This window comes from Cyprinodon tularosa, unplaced genomic scaffold (assembly GCF_016077235.1).
Source record: "Cyprinodon tularosa strain WSP-4 unplaced genomic scaffold, ASM1607723v1 ctg44, whole genome shotgun sequence".
Lineage (NCBI taxonomy): Eukaryota > Metazoa > Chordata > Actinopteri > Cyprinodontiformes > Cyprinodontidae > Cyprinodon > Cyprinodon tularosa.
In genome coordinates, this window is record NW_024039163.1 from 3,616,001 (window position 1) to 3,628,506 (window position 12,506).

The following is a 12,506-nucleotide window of genomic DNA, read 5'->3' on the forward strand; positions in this document are numbered from 1 at the left end:
ATGGGAGTCCAAATTTTCCCTCCAAGAAATCATCTGCACAACCCCTACTCAATGTGCGCAAGGACCTCACTGGACATTTCCCCATGAAGGTCAAGACAGGACGCTGCAGACATTGCAGTAAAGGGTATACTGATACTCAGTGCAGCAAGTGTGATGTTGGCCTCTGGGACAAAAGCAAAACCCTGCAAATTAATATGTAGTTCTGTATTGTTGCTCAGACAATGAGTACAAAAAAAGGAAATTCTGCTCCCCATTTAACGCAATTGTCATGATATTTTTTAGAGTTCTGACCCAAAATGCAAAGAACCACTCAGAGCACAAGGCAAAGGTTTAGCAGGTTTATTGAGGTAAGGGTAGAAGGGTGGTAAAATCTGGAACTCAGGGAGCTGGTGTACAGGAACTAGGAAGTCTAGAGGGGATATCAAATGGGTTAGTTCAGGGACCGTGGGAATCTTGAATGGCGTAAGGAAAATGCTAGTGAGGGACTCACGTTTGGGGGGGTTCTTCTCTCACTTTGCATCCAGTCTGTGTGGGTTGATCCAGAGAAGAGGGGACATGTTGAAGAGTGGACAGGTCGACATTCTTTGGATCCGGAGGAGAAAAGGAGCAGACTGTCACGTAGATTTCCAGGAGAACTTAAACGGTACATGTGGAGATTTATCCCCTGCTCAGTGTGAAGCTCAAACAATCCTCTCAGGGGAAGAGGGCCCAAACATCTAGTTTGCATTCCCTGCTCAATGTGAAGCTCAAATGATCCTTCCAAGGGGAGAAGGCCCAACATCCAGTTTGCAGGGTGACTTCCTGCCGAAGGGCAAAGACAAAAAATAAGGTTAAAGCTCAGAGAGACAAAGACTCAGTTAGACTCAGTGAAACAAAGACTCAGGTTAGACTCAGCTAATCTAAGCATGGCTAGAGTACCCAAAACTGGCAAACACTCTGGAGTCGAGGTAGTGACAGTCCACTGCTTAAGTACTCCTCCAGATAATGATCTAAAGAGCCGCAGGTGTGCAGGGAGGACCAACACGGACAGGGCGCCGCCTGGTGGTGGAGGGAGAGAAAGACACAAAACAGACCACACAAACTGGATTCCTGACACCAATATTGCAATATTACAACATTTCTGTAAAAGCTTAAGAAAACATAACATTTTTGAAGTTCAATTGGCTCATTATGGCTGTGTACTTATAATAAGGCACTAATGTTAGCTCACCATTACCAGTAAGCAGAACAACAAATTTACTCTGTATCCACTCCACTGCATGGGATAACACAGTGATGTTTAAACGAGAGACAACTCATTTGGGAGCTTAATACACTGCTGCTCTGTTTGTTCTCATTATCCATTATCCAGATATTTTCTGTTGTTATATGAGTCCACCGAAAACAAAGAAGCTAGAATTGTTGCTAATTTTATTATCTCTAGTACATTTAACATAATTCAGCCTGCTTTGCTATGTCAGAAACTCCAGAAGACTGAGGTGGAGGTATAAACAATAATCCAGATCAAAGACTGCCTGACAAACAGACCACAGTTTGTGAGACTGAAAGAGGAGGTGCACCACAGGGGTCAGTACTCTCACCATTTCCTTTTGCTCTATACACCTATTACAACAGAATCATTTCATCTGCAAAAATTTTTTTTTTCAGTTTTTGATTGTGTTTTAGATAAACAAGAGGCTGGGTACAGGAAGCTAGGGGGTTGATTTGTGGCATGACCTGGAACAAATTCTCTGATCTTTAATGTAAATACAAGAGAGATAAATGCAGATTTAAAAAAGAAACAGTAAGAGGTTGAATGCTATTAAATGTTGAATGCTATGGAAGTGGAGGTGGTGGAGGAGTATAAATACCTTGGTGTTTATCTGGAGAAGGGACTACAAGCTTTCAAGTCCTGGAAAATGGACTCGAAGCACCGCTCCAATCTCACAGTGTGCTATATCGTGCCCACTGTACACACTTATAGTAAAACATGACTCTGTGCATATGGGGAATAAATTCACCACAGCTTACATTGAAATTAGAGTTTATCAACAAAAATCTTTCAGCTCTAAGCCAAAAATGTTTAACGTCTTCAGGAAAACTAGTGAAACTCAACCAAACTATGCTACTACATAAAAAGAAGGAAAAAAAAACATGGTTGAAAACCATGATCAATGAGATGATGCAATGATATCACAGTCTAGCATGGATTATGTGTTTGAGAACAGGGTTAAACGGTGAAACATACAAGGGAAAACCTATCCAAAAATATAAGAGTGTTGTGCAATTTTAGCAGCAGAATATGAACATATAAAATTTGATAGGTCAGTCAAATCAAGGGTAAACCTAATTAATGATTACTAGTTAAAGGATTACAACTGAAGTTTCAATTCAGTTTATTTACAGTGGTCTGGAAGAGTTTGGGCAACCTTGTTAACTTCCATGATTTTCCTTCATAAATCGTTGGTTCTTAGGATAAAACAAATCAGTTAAATATATCATATAGGAGACAAACACAGTGATATTTGAGAGGTGAAACAAAGTTTATACCATTTACAGGAAGTGTGCAATAATTGTTTTAACAAAATTAGGCATGTGCATAAATTTGGGCACTGTTGTCATTTTACTGATTTATAGATCTCTAGAACCAATTATTGGAAATCAAAATTGGTTTGGGAAGCTCAGTGACCCTATACCTACATACACAGTTGAACCCAATTATGAGAGAGTATTTAAGGGGGGGCAATTGTAAGTTTCCCTCCTCTGTGAATCTTCTCTGTAGAGTAGCGACACGGGAGTCTGAAAACAACTGTCACATGACCTTAAAACAAAAATTGTTCACCATCATGAATTAGGGGAAGGATACCGAAAGCTGTCTAAGAGATATCAGTTGTCTGTTTCGACAGTTAGGAACATAGTCAGGAAATGGAGGACCACAAGCACAGTTCAAGTTAAGGCTCGAAGTGGCAGACCAAGGAAAATCACGGATAAACAGAAGCGAAGAATGGTTAGAACAGTCAAAGTCAACCCACAGGCCAGCACCAAAGACATACAACATGATCTTGCTGCAGATGGAGTCATTGTGCATCGTACAACTATTGCGCGCACTTTACACAAGGAGATGCTGCACGCAAGAGTGATGCGGAGGAAGCCTTTTCTCCGCCCAAATCACAAACAAAGCTGCTTGAGGTATGCTAAAGCACATTTGGACAAGCCGGCTTCCTTTTGGAATAAGGTGCTGTGGACTGATGAAACTAAAATTGAGCTATTTGGACATAACAAGGGGCGTCATGCATGGAGGAAAAACAACACAGCATTCTTAGAAAAACACCTGCTGCCTACAGTAAAATTTGGTGGTGGTTCCATCCTGCTGTGGGCCTGTGTGACCAGTGCAGGGACTTGGAATCTTGTTAAAGTTGAGGGATGCATGGATTCCACCAAATATCGACAGATTCTGGAGACCAATGTCCAGGAATCAGTGACAAGGCTGAAGCTGCGCCGGGGCTGGATCTTTCAACAGGACAATGACCCCAAACACTCCTCAAAATCTACTAAGGCATTCATGCAGAGGAACAAGTACAACGTTCTGGAATGGCCATCTCAGTCCCCAGACCTGAATATTATTGAAAATCTGTAGTGTGACTTAAAGAGAGCTGTCCATGCTCGGAAACCATCAAACCTGAATGAATTAGAGGTGTTTTGTAAAGAGGAATGGTCCAAAATACCTCCAACCAGAATCCAGACTCTCATAGGAAGCTATAGGAAGCTATAGGAAGCGTTTAGAAGTTGTTATTTCTGCAAAAGGGGATCTACTAAATATTGAGTTATTTTTTTTGATTGTGGTGCCCAAATTTATGCACATGCCTAATTTTGTTTAAACAATTATTGCACACTTATGTAAATGGTATAAACTTCGTTTCACTTCTCAAATATCACTGTGTTTGTCTCCTATATGATGTATTTAACTGATTTTTTTATCCTAAGAACCAACGATTTATGAAGGAAAATCATGGAAATTAGCAAGGTTGCCCAAACTTTTGCAGACCACTGTTTATAGCGACATTTCACATATCCACATATCTCACGTCTTCTCAAGACACTTTACAATTCAACCGGATCATACAGTCAAACTGATTCAGAGTTTTCTATTGAGACAAGGCAAAGCTACTAAGAGAAAAAAGCAGCAAGAGCATAACGTTAGAGATCTAACTAACAGATTCTACAGAGTGGGAGAATAGAGAAAGAATGAAGCAGAATGATGAAAAAGGGGTCCCTATGTCCTCCAGAAGTCTAAGCTTATAGCAGCATAACTGTAGAGATAGCTCAGGAAAACCTGAGCCACTCTAACTATAAGCTTTATCAAAAAGGAAAGTTTTAAGCCTTCCCTTAAAAGTAGACAGGGTGTCTGCCTCACGGATTTAAACTGGTAGTTGGAAAGCCTGATAAGTAAAATATCCACCTCCCACTCTACTTTTAGAAATTCTTGGATCCACTACTAAACCTGCATTAAGATGGGGGACAGATGGACTCAAAATTCAAGGTGGACAGTCAATAGGAAAGTTCAAAACGTGTATTAAAAACAAAATAATAAACACAAGCACAAGCTGTGGATCTGCGGACCGCAGTGGCTGCAGGAGGAAGGCAGGGCACAGCCCAATCACTGACACTCTGGAGGGAGAAACACAGGTAGGTGACCAGGATCGTCTGACGGGGACATAATTATCCGTGTGAGTCACCTTCCAGATTAAACAATTCAGTCCATCCTCTCCGAGGAAGGCAGGATACAGCAAATGGACTGCAATACCAGCTGTGACACAGAGCCGCCCAAAGTGTCCTCGAAGCAGCAACCTCAGTCAGCAGGCAAGAATCCAATCCATGTATACAGGTTTGTGCAGTTAAAATGATAATTTGTCATACCTTTCTTATAGATATTAAAGATTATTCTTTAGGTCTTCCATAGATTTATGCTAAGTTGTTTGTTGAGCTTTAATAGTTAAAGCATAATTATTTACATATTTTAGGTCACCGTTTGGGCGCAAATTGTGCTAACTCCAACACATTGCTGTGGTCATTTCGAATATAAAGTTATTGCATAATAATATTGCATTGCCAGCAATTCATATAACAGTGGGCATTTCACAATATATAGTAGTTCATCTGCCTGTCAGATCCTTCAGTTTGGTTCAGCCATTACCAATGAGACATCCTGTCAAAATCTGACCAATAGTACTTCCCAATAAATGCTAAGATGAACCGTAACGGTACAGGTTGCTGCTAAATTCTTCTCTATGCACACCTTTTGAATCAGCTTGAAGAGACAAAAAATTATCGAGTAAACCCTGGAAGCACTGAAAGAGTAGTCAAGTTCCATTCATCCAGAGCTCCATCTGGATGACAGTTGGTTTCAGTGGTACTTTCTTGTGTCTTGGACAGAGAGTAACAATGGTGATTAGACGCTGCGGCTAGTCGGGGTCTGTGCTGGATGTAAGGGAGGAAGATAAACAGACCTTTAGGGCTAAATCAGAAGGACTTTCACTCCACAATTTTTGTTACCTGCTCAGGAGGATGTTCGCTAATTTGCTCCGTCGCTCAAAGTTGCGGCAGGACGCTCCGCTCAATATCTGCTCCGTGCTCACCTTAATCTTCCTGCCGCTCCAGTAAAATTACTCCACGCTCTGTCAAATTTTCAGGAGAAGGCATTTTCTGACATTTTTCCTTCATGTAATTACTGTATGCCAGGGCCCTGGGACACACGCTGTTTGATGTAATGATGTGACAATATATGTGTATTATCTTATTTAAACTGACTGTTAAGTTATCGCACTGTTTCCCAGCTGTGAACGTAACACCTCGCCCCATTCATGTTGCCCCACGTTTTCTATTTAATAATTAATTTATTTTTCTAGACTTAAATCATCCATCCATCCATTTTCTGTCACGTTTATCCCAAGTGGGGTAGCAAGGGGTGCTGGTGCCTATCTCCAGCTATCTACGGGTGAGAGGAGGGGTACAACCTGGATAGGTTGCCAGTCCATCGCAGGGCAACACAAACAACCATTCATGCACACACTCACACCTAAGGAGAATTTTAGAGAAGCCAATTAATCTAACGAGACTTAAATCAAATAAGTTCTATTTTACAAATTTTATAATCCCACATTTTTAATTGACATTGTGTGAGCATGGGAGCGAATTAGAGCAGAGCGATATCCTCGCTCCGGCCTTTGAATTGAAAATCGTTCTGCACTCCACCATATTCCTTCCCCTCCACGCTCTGCTCCGCTCCTCTCTGCTCACAGGCTCTGTTCTCGGCTGCACTTCTTCAACCTACATCACAGCCCAAACCAGTCCAGTCCCTGAGAAGTTAAGATTGTTCAAATTCAGCAAACATCCCTCAACTCTCTCCACACAGAGCTGTTAATTGAGTATCAAGCAGCTGTTGGGCCATAAAGATTTTGAACATTCAGGACCAGCTTTTCCGTTTTATGTTATGAAAGTCTTTGTGTTTTTGTACGAAGCCATTATGATTGTTAAGAACTATCCATGGGATATAGGGGTCAAGTCTCCTTGTTAAGGCTTTAAAAATTATTTTTGTGTCACATCTGAATGCTTAATGGTCTATATGAGGAGCATTCTGTGGAGGGTATTCCTGGTTTTAAAATCCATGCTATCATTGCTAGTCTTAAAGATGGTGGGAAAGTTCCTGTTTGATAGGATTCTTCGAACATATTAATGTTTGGAATTCATAGTTTTTCTTTCAATGTTTTATAGAATTCAATTGGCAAACAATCAGGCCCTGGAACCTTACAGCTGTTAATATTTTGAGATTTCTTTAGTTGTCAAATCACCATCTAATTCATTTTTTGGAATTGAAACCAATCAAGAAATACATCCTGTTCTTCTTTTGTAGTTTGAGGGCATTTTGATCTATATAAGCTTTCATTAAATTCCCTGAAACTACTATTAATTTCCAGAGGGTCTACTGATAGGTTTCTCGAAGAGATCACTGTACTATTAATTGCTCTCTCAGATTGTATTTTTTTATTTGCCTTGTGAAAAGTTTCCCAGCTTTTTCCTTTTGATCATAATAGGTTTGTTTTAGCCACATTAAGCTTTTTACAACTTTCTTAACGGATAGCTTGTTATACTCAGCTCTCAGGAGTTGCAAGTCTCTTTGTTTCCTTGGATCGTCCCGTTACATTTAGACTAATCTCTAAAGATTTAATTCGTTTTTCCAATTTTTCCATCGCTACCCTTTGCTGTTTGGTCTTGGAGCTTGTGTAACTAATGATTTCTCCTCTAATGTATGCTTTAAATGCTTCCCATCTCGTGCTGAAGCTGGTTTGATCTGTATTTAATTCAAAATAAGTGTCTATTTTAGTTCCCACAAGTTTAACAAAGTCCAGGTCCTAACCATCCTACTTGCAATCGCCAATTAGAGAGGATTATGGACTAATCTCTCTTAATGCATATTTAATTAAATAGCAGCATGATCACTTATTACTATGCTGTCATACCAACATCATTTAATTTTTGACAGGAGATCTCTTGAGACAAGAAAGTAATCAATACAGGAACGAGATTTATGCATACTTGAGTGACAGGAATATTCGATTTTACCCAGATTCTGCTCTCTCCAAACTTCAACCAAGTTTAAGTCCACTATATATTGTTTAGTAGCTTTCTAGTCTGTACCCTATAAATATAACAACATGTAGAGCGGCCCATGTCTTGGTTCAATGTGCAATTAAAGTTCCTTCCAATAATATAAATGCCCCGTAAAATGGACATTGTAAGGAAAAGATTTTCAAACAATGTAGTGTTATCCTCATTTGGCCCATATATATACTAAGTTTAATGTAAGGGAAAGGATATTACCATGGTAGATGATGAATCTCCCAGCTGGATCCTCGATTGTTTTTATAGGTTGGAAAGGTATATTTCTGTGAATTAAAATAAGTACACCTCTAGCATAATTATATGATGCATGTACCATTCTACCAGGCCATCTATTCTGTATTGGTTTGATATCAGAAACTGTCAAATGTGTTTCTTGAAGAAAACTTATTTTTGACTGGAGCTGTTTAATCCTGTTTATAACTTGCTTCACTTTGGTCAACCTCCTTAGCCCCCTAACATTCCAACTCGTAACCTTCATATCAGAGATATTCTGATTGGCCGTCTCTTCCATATAGATTCTGGTACGTCAGTTGTACAGGAAAAAGGAGTAAGAAACATTTCTGCTGTGTTGAGTACATGACATATGAAGAAAAAAAAAACACAGTATACACACTTACATATATAAACATTTGTACAACTTGTCTCCCCCCCTTACTCAGAACAGAACTTGGAGGGCTTACTCTGATCAGCTCTATAGAGGAGCAGCTAAACTACAGAACTAACTCCAAAGGCAACAAGAGGAGTCCGCCAACCACACACCTTATGTTTTAACAATATTATATTAAAACTTTACATTTTAGAATGATTATAAAATAAATAAAAAAATGAGAAAACAAGTAAATAGTTCTACTACTTTATAGTGAAATAAAAATAAAGAATAGATAAATAAAATAGACACTGAGTAGGTATGTCAGTGTTATAAATCCTCATTCAGGTACAAAATCCGTAAAGCAATATTAATCTTTAAGTTGCAAAGTTACACCATGCCTCTTAAATAAGCACCATCAGGCAGTTTCAATGGTGAAAGAAGTAAACAGACCTAACATCTCACCGGGGGCTTCATTCAGTCCCTCAGGTAAGTTTGCTGTGGAAGTCCTCCGATTCCTTAGGTGATGAAAAATTATGGAGGACTCTCATTTTGCATGGGTTAAGCTGAAACCCACGGAAAGTTCCCTTCTCAATGAATGTTTTCCCTATTCTGTTGAATCCAAAGCGATGTTGCATGGTCTCAGCTGAGAGGTGGTGGACGAAGAAAAGCTTGCTTCCCTCATGTGTGATGTGATGTTGTTTAACAGAGTGGAAAACAAACTCCTGGTTTTTAAACTTAAGAAAACGAATGATAAGCGCTCTATCCTGGTTTGGTTTCGGCGATGCTAGGGTTCGGTGAGGTCTCGCTAGGGTGAAAGTTCTGTCGCCGTCCAGTTCCAGCCAGCGAGGCATCATGTTCTGTATGAACTCCAGTAGCGTTTGGTTGCCGTTGGTGCCCTCCCGTAGCCCAAACAGCCGCAGGTTATTTCTTCAACTTTGATTTTCAAGGTCCTTGGTCTTAGTTTCCAGGTAGGGGACCCGTTTCATAATCCTGATTAAGTCAGTAGTATTTTTTTCCAGATGTTCCTCAGTCGACATTTTTCGATTTTCAGCTTCTTCCATTCGGATGGTGTTAGCCGCTACATTTCACTTCACTTCTGACATACTGTTTTCCAGAGTAGTTACAGAGCTGGTCATCTTACCCAGGCGGTCATCTATGCTGTCTAGTTTAGACCCAAACTCAGAGTGGAGTGACTTAAGTTCAGCAAGTACCGCCGACAGGGCCGCCATGCTAGTCGTATTTTCTTTGTTTTGTTCAGTCGGTGAAGTGCTGATTTTCGGCCTCTAGGAACCGCGTTTTTGGGTGAAAAAGTCACTTTCTTTGACTGTAGCAGCTTTTGACATTGTTCCGGTACAGTTTGTATTATTGACTTACAGTTTTAAAGTTATTTGGTGCAAAGTTGTGCGGAGCATCCACGCTAAGGCGCCGTCTTGGCCTGTTGCTCAATACCACCCCTTGATTGGATATTTTAAACTTTTTTAACTTAAAAACAGAAAAATTGGGTGTGCAAAGTTCTTAACCTCCCTCGAGTTAATACTTTGTAGCATCACCTGTTGGTGCAATTACAGTTGCAAGTCGCTTGTGGTATGTCTCTATCAGTTCTTGCTTGCAAAACACCTCAAATTCAGGGAGGTGGATGGAGACCGTGTGAACAGCAGTTTTCAGTTCTTTCCACAGATTGTTGATTTGATTTAGGTCTGGACTTTGACCTCACCAGGATATATTTATTTGTGAACCATTCCATTGTAGATTTTGCTTTTTGTTTTGGATTATTGTCTTGTTGGAAGATACATCTCCGTCCCAATCTTAGATCTTTTGCAGACTCCCAACAGATTTCCTCCAGAATGGTCCTGTATTTAGCTCCATCTATCTTCCCATCAATCTTAACCATCTTCTCTGTCACTGCTTAAGAAAAGTCCAAACCATGATGTTGCCACCATCATGTTTTACAATGAATATGGTGTGTTCAGGGTAATGAGCTTTGTTGCTTTTATGGCAAACATAAGGTTTTGCTTGTTGCCAAAAAGATAGATTTTTTTTCATCTTACCAGAGCACCTTCTTTCATATGTGTGCTGTGTCTCTCAGGCTTGTGGCAAACGGGACCTTTAGATGCTTTCTTCCATAAAAGCCCAGATTTGTGCAATATGACCGATTTCTGTCCTATGGACATTGTCAAACCTCAGCTTTTCATCTCTGCAGTTCATCAAGTGATCATGGGCCTCTTGGCTGCATCTGTGATCATTCCTTCCTTCCATACCGCCCAATCTCAGACACTCTAGGGGAGAAAACACAGGTAAGTGACCACGATAAACTGATATTTGATTATCTTGGTTGGTCACTTACCTGGTTTAACAGTCCAGACCACCAGTGTCCCCAGTGCTGCAGTCCCAGAGGTTATGCTGGAAGCTGATCCTGGTGAGGGATCCAGAACAGACAGGAACAGACAGAAACAGGCAGGATCCAAATCAGGCAGGAACAGAAACAGGTGGCAGGATCCAGACTTCCAGGCACCCACAGGCTTCCAGGAGGGTTCAGAATCTTATTGGGACCAGAAGCATGACCAGGTGGTCACGCATAGGAGCAGACAGGATCAGGTGCAGACAGGCAGGCATAGTGGAAGAGGGTAGCCGAGACAGGACGTAGGAACCGGAACTTGAAGCAGGACTTTAAACTGGTCTCCTCCCTGGAGCCAGGCTTACTTTGATAAAAACTGAACCTCCCCCCATAATGAGCCAAAAACCCAGAGGACTTCGCGGGGGAGGAACAGTGGACAATCAGGAGACGAGACAAACACTAAAACCCTCTTTCCACTGGCTGCTAGGATCCAGGACATGAACCAAATAAAACTGAACAGAAAGACTGACAGAAAGACAAGCAATGATCTGACACTGAATGCTCTTGCTGAACTGAATATAAACCAGAGGAAACAGGTCAGAGGAATAAATTATAATTAAGGCAGGGAGGGAAAAGGGCAGGTGAGAGGAATTACTAATTAGGGAGGAGCAAACAGGCCAGATCATGACAAGATCTTGGGATCCGTTTTACAAAGCAGGTTTAACAAACTCGGTTAAGATCCATAACTCTAAAATGATCAAGACCTCATTTTGAAGTAATCCTTGCCTATTTTACTCATACCAAAAATCGCAGGCAAATGGAAATGCAAATAACTAAGAAACTGCAAGCACTGTCAAACACATTCTAGTTTCTGAAAATAAAAAAGTTTGAAGTTTTCTATCTAAGCAAACCCAGTTGTTTGCATTAACTCTTTGACTCGAATGCAATCCCTCACAGTAAGAATGGTTGTAGCGACAGTGGACAAGAAAAACAACGTTTTAATGGGAAGAAACCTCCAGCAGAAACGGGCTCATTGTGCCATCTGCCGAGGCTGAGTGGGATTCAAGGAAACAGAAGCAGAGATACAAAAAAAAAACAAACATAAAAGGCAGCCCAGTCCAGGAAACACACAGCCAAGCAGACAAAATCCGAGCCAACAGCCACGTCAGAGGATGAAGAGAGCACATCCAGCCAGTCACAGTCAGAGAAACAGGACTACACTGAAAAACAGGCCGATCTAGAACATGTATAAACACAGGTGTTGATTGAGAGTAAATGGCATGCAAACTGAACCGGACCGTGGCAGATACAACTAAACCATGCTAAACTGGTACTAGTTAATCCGTAGCCAGAACTGAACTGAACTTAGCCCAGTTTAGTTCTGGCTCAGTTCTCAGATAACAAAGAGTGCATTGCCAGACCGCGCCATTATCTTACAGTCAGACTATGTAATCATGAAATTTCAGACATTCATAAAAATACAAGCTTCCCTACTGTGCCACATGATTTCCACTGAGGATTCTGCTTAGCAGTGTTTTAAATCTCAGTGTCTGTTGTTGTTTTCTGCATCCGTAAGCCCTGATTAGACTATGGTTTGTTGTATCCACTTCCCAAAAGCCGACTGTCAAGTAAATTCTCCAAAGACTACCTTCTTCCCCTGAGTCTAAGCAAACAGCAAAATATCACAATTATAACCAAGCTTCCTGAATGTTATAGGCGCCGCCATGCTTGTTTCCCTCTAGAGAGCAGTAGTACCGTAGATTGTCACTAGGAGGCGAGGAACCATCCTAGCGTGGTGTGTAAATGGTTGTAAGGAACCGAGCTCAGCACTGTTAACTGATGAAGTTCGGTCCAAACTCAGTTTTCAGAGGGTAGTGTAAATCAGGTTTACACTACCCGAAATCATCTGGCAACAGGTGAAGA